This window comes from Vicugna pacos, chromosome 25 (assembly GCF_048564905.1).
Source record: "Vicugna pacos chromosome 25, VicPac4, whole genome shotgun sequence".
Lineage (NCBI taxonomy): Eukaryota > Metazoa > Chordata > Mammalia > Artiodactyla > Camelidae > Vicugna > Vicugna pacos.
The window spans coordinates 34,764,490-34,769,973 of record NC_133011.1 but is presented as its reverse complement, the minus strand read 5'-3'; positions in this window follow the sequence as shown (position 1 = coordinate 34,769,973).

Sequence of the window (5,484 nt, the reverse complement as noted above, 5' to 3'; positions counted from 1 at the left end):
GGGCTCTGTTCTGTACTTTCCCTGTTACTATTCTATACTTTGATTTTTCTCTTGTTTTTTCAAGCCTCACTAAAAGTTAGTTCTCTGTCTTTCTCATTTCTCTTCTTCCCTGTGTCAGGCTCTTCCTGTTCAAGCCTGGGTTTGTTTCCCCTCAACAAACTAAACCGATTTCCCCTAGACTGTACTTGGTCACCTTCTTCTCCCCTTTCTCAGCCTTTCTGTTCTATTTGGGCCCGCGATCGAATGGATAATGCCCACCTGCATCGGTGAGGGCACCTTCCCCATGCATTCTACCAACCCAAACGCTAATTTCTTTCAGAAGCATCCTCATGGAAACAAAGTGTGATCAGCTATCTGGGCATTCCTGAGCCCAGTCAAGTTGACACATAAAATTAACTATTGCACCCCCAGGAGAAAGAATTCCATTTTTCTCATTAGTGGGACTTTTTAATTAAAAAAAATCAGTTATTGTGTTTCAATTTCATCAATTAAAATTTTTTTGAAATTTGTTTTCTCTCTTGTTATCTAGAACCTATACATTACCTTCTGATTTTTGCCTCCTGACCTGCAACGAATGCCTAACATATTTATCTTCTGATCCTTTATATAAAATATTTGCTGACTCATAGTCTAGACTGAAGCCTGCCACATACTAGGTGTCTGGTAAATATCTGTCAAATGAATGAATGAGTGGCGATCTGAGCGGTTGGGTGACAAGGATCATATCTAACAGAGAACAGTAAGTTGGTGGTGCCTGCATCCTGGCATCTGTCTCCCAGCTGTGAGCTGCAGGCAGTGTGATGTCTCCATCACATGCAGAACACCAGTGTACACGCAGGATTTCCTAAGAGCGCAGACGTCCCATCCGGTCACCAGTTATGCTCTGGGTGTCCAGACCTGATTGATAAGCCCCAAGGATTCTTTTTTTTTTAATTGAAGTATAGCAGATTTACAATGCTGTGTTAGTTTCTGGTGCACAGCATAGTGATTCAGTCATACATATATATAAAATTCTTTTTCATTATAGATTATCACAAGATATTGAATACAGTTCCCTGTGCTATACAGTTGGACCTTGTTGTTTATCTATTTTATACATAAGTAGTTAGTATCTGCAACTCTCTGCAACTCCCAAACTCCAATTTATCCCTCCAACCACCCCCTTATACCCCTGGGTAATCCTTAAGTTTGTTTTCTGTCTGTGAGTCTGTTTCTGTTTTGTAAATAAGTTCACTTGTATCACTTTTAAGATTCCACATATAAGTGACATCATATGATATTTGTCTTTCTCTGTTTGACTTACTTCACTTAGTATGATCCTCTCTAGGTCTATCCATGTTGCTGCAAATGATAAGCCCCAAGGATTTTGTGTTATTTCCCATTCTGATCAGAAAATAAAGAATCTTACATGGAAAACAAAGAATTACTAATTAAATCCAAGAAAGAGAGGCATGCAACCGTACATTTCTGGTAATAATATCTGCAAAGCTGAGACACAAAGGCTGATCCCTTCTCCAAAAAGACCTCCCTGAACCCCCGTGGTGGCCACCACGTACTCCTCCTGCAGCCCTGGCCCAGCCCTGCCTTGGCAGACATGACATCATGTTGAAAATACCTGCCCGTAGATCCATCTTCCCCATCAGAATACGGTCCTCAAGGCAGAGACACTGCTTTGTCCCTGTCTCAGGGTCACAGCAGGATGTGCACTTGGAGATGCAGAGATCACTAAAGTGTAAGTGTGTCATAATCAGAGTTACAAGACTGTCTTTGTAGTAAGGGGGAAATGAGCCCAAAATTCTTCAATTTGGAAAATCACGAGATTCTACAGAAATTCAGCTCTGTGTCTTGGCCCAGTATGTGCAAACCTCCTCACCACCTGAAGTTAAGACTCTTGATGCGTCCTTCCTTCTGTCCCATTTACTTCCTATCCTGTCTCACTCTCTTAGGCAGGCCAATGACTTCTACACCTTGAGCTTTTGGGTGCCAAGGGCAAGAGCAGGAAGTCCACAAAGTAAAAATACAAATGGATACTAATTATATAAAAAACAATTTAGCTGCACTAATTATAAAAAAAATGCATTCCTACAATAACCTTAAAATATCATTGTATCTATCAAATTATCAAAGTCTTTTTAAGTGAATGTTCCCAGCCGCTGACAATCGGCAAAACACAATCTCCAAAGCATGGAATGTGAATGCCCACGATGACCCCGATAGAGAGGCATGATCTTTATTTCCTATTCAGGGAAATGGGACTCCAAGAAGAAAAAGCCTCAGACTGTTTAAATTGTCCACCCCCAATCCCAAATCCTCTTCATCTCTTAAGACTATTTCCAGGTATTATCTCTGTCAGGAAACCTTCCAGGATACGGCATCTTAAGCTGGGCTTGGCAGACTCCATAATCTCCCGTACATCCCTCCAGCTCCAGCCAGCGCCGCCTTCTAGGTGCACCTGCTTATAGATCTTCCTCTCCTAGTAGGCTGCGGTCACCATGAAGCATTGATCGCTTCAATTAATCTCTCTGCAGCCTCCACCTTCTGTTCCCACCATACCACGAGCTGGACCAGCCTCAGTGAACGTGCGTTAGATTAAAGACTGAAAGACGGTGAGCCAGACCCAAACCTCTGCCTTTCTGACCTCAAAACCCAGGCTCTTCCTAATACATAATGCAGCCTGGCTCAATTTATTAAGTTGCTTCTCATGGGCTTGGAAATAGAGCCTGTGGGGCAGACGAGCCAAGATTCCTCCCCCGTGCCTGGCGTGTAGGATACACCCCGCCTGATAAAAGCTTGCTTCACCTTTCTCTACATAGACAGAAGTCCAGCAGTAAATATCGTATTCTCTAGGGCTGAGCATCCTCCCAGAAACCGATCTGGTCTTTAATTGCCAGGCAACCAGAGGCTCTTTCTTAAGACACACCTCACTCAACATCATCGGCGCCTTACTCCTATTGTCTCCTTGTTTCTCAAAGCAGAGTCCAAGCTCCCCTGATCAGTGAACATGAAAACGCAGTTTCTGGAGCATCTTTAATGCTCTAGGCAAATAAGCTGTTTTACTTGCTTTATCACATTTTACCTCAAACTGCCGTCCCACTGACACCACGCATCCACTGTGAAAATGTTTTGTGCTCCCGACTTCCAAATCCGGTCACCCACTCTGCCGTGCCGCTGGCTGACAGCCACCTCTGCCCCTCGGAGCAGCCCTCCCCCTCCTCCTCCACTCACTACAACTTTTCTGGGCCTCTCCCTTCTTCGGATTCAGCACAATCAAATTCCCCCATTCTATTAGCTGGCGACAGGTCAGCACCTCTCTCAAATTGAAAATGATTATAGATAGACCGCTCGCCACATCCTTTCTCTTCCTCTCTGTACCTTGCAGAAAACAGAGGTTTGATTTCTCCCCCTTCCCACCCTCTGGGGCAGCCGGGGGGGATGAGTGGTGCCTCCGCCGTGATTTCTCCTGTAATTTCTCCACGCAGCGTCTTTCCCACGGTGGTTTTTATTCAGTTTGAATTTAAAACCCCAGATGGGGAGTAAATGCCTGCCGGGCAGCAGGTGATTCACAGGAAGACAGAAAGGGAGGCTGCCAGGCCGATGAGATAGTTACACTAAATTTAATTCTGCTGGACACCAATGGGGAAGGAGGGGAGGAAAGGCAGGGAGTGTCGTCAACTGAGCACCTACTGTGTGCCAGGCTAGTGCTGGGTGCTTCACAACTCCCCTGTGAGATACGTTCCCCACTGGCTTTTACTTTGCTTTTTAAAATTGAAATACAGTCAGTTTACAATGTTGTGTTAGTTTCTGGTGTACAGCACAGTGTAAAGATGCAGCCCAGCTGAGGCGTGACTCCCCCACCGCCAGAGAGTGGACGCACACCTTGCTCCTACTCTCATTCCTCCCTTGTCTGACGGGGGCTGAACCCAGCGTTATTTGATCTAATTCCTCCAGGTCAGCTTCCCTGGAGCCACAAGCAAACCTGGAGACCAGTGCTGGTACCCAGCAGACTGGTCCTCACCCAAATCAGCAAGGAAGAAAACAAGGCAGCTCAGAACCAACTTGCTGTGGAAGCAACACGTGGCTGGAGAAGAAAATTACACGCACTTGTAACCACTGGATTTACTTGCTGGTTTCCGGCAGCTCCTGGCAAGCAAAGAGTGATTTTGCTCACCTTCCTGTCACTGAGGCCCAAACCTGGACTGGAGCCTGTGCTCAGGAGACTGTAGAGGGAAGACAGAGAGAAGACGCAGGGTGGCCTGGGTGCACCATGTGCCTTCAGGTCTGGGGTTTTTTGTTTTGTTGGGTTTTTGAGTCTGGAGAGGACTTTAGGAATGAGCGTTTCACTGGACGATCGCTAATTCCAGGAGAACACTGGTCATCCTTGTGGCTGTGCATTCCGATAGTTTCATTCATCTCTGTCCGTGCACTCTAAGGGTGCCAGTGGCTGTTATCCAGGCCCCGGTATTCCGGCCGGCCTAACAAAGACCCGAACAGGGACTGGAGGACTGGGCAGAGTTAACAAGGGAGCCCAGAGCCTCCGCCGCCGACCGCCTTCCTGGCTGAATAGTTCATTCATGCCTTTGTGAATTCACGGCCCCCTTCGCCCATCTGTCCTGCTGTGGCCGCCATGGCCACATTTCCAGCTATTCAGACACCACAGCTGCCTCGCCTGCCCGAGCACAATGGTTTCTCGAGAAGCCAAGCATATTATATGAGAAAGAGACCTTTGGATCTGTCTCATCTGGAGCTTCATCAATTTACAAAAAATGATCTGTGCACACACCTAGCACAGAGGAAGGAACCGGCATTTATTAAGCACCTGTTCTGTTGCCTCATTTAATTCTGGCAAGAGACAGCCCTTGGACCACGAGTTCCTTGCTGTGTGAGGAGGAGAACAGATGTGCCTGGTCTGCATGGGGCTCCAAGCAGGCAGGTCACTGTCCCTGCCTCCCAGAAAATCAGGGACAGAGCAATGGGAAAAAAAAGCCCTGCCATCCCCACCCCAATCTAGCCCTGTTTCTGGGTGTGTTTGTGGAATGATTGCTCTACTTAGCTTTCACACGTCTTCTGGGCCAGTTTCTGTGTGCTGAGCACCGCTCCTTGAGCCAAAGACAGCTCAGAGATGTCCGCTCTTGTTCCTTGGTAGCCAGTAGGGGCCACTGCTCATACTGTAACAGTGATGCTGATAATACAGTCGCATGAGCAATTTAATGTAATAGTAACAATACTAGGAGGCAGCATTATGGCAGAGTTACTCTGTGCCTGGCCCTGTAGTGAGTGTTTTACCTAAAGCAGCTCCTTTACATCTCACGGCAACCTTTGTCTTAGAGAAGGCACGCCACTTGGCTGATGCTGGACAGGAAGCACGTGGGGAAGCTGGGATTCCAGAGTCTGGTTCCGGAGTCCCCGCACTTTTCCAGTCTTACTTGCTACCGGCCGGGAGCGTAGGGCAGCATTTTAATAGGAGTATTTTATGGGGAAGGATGC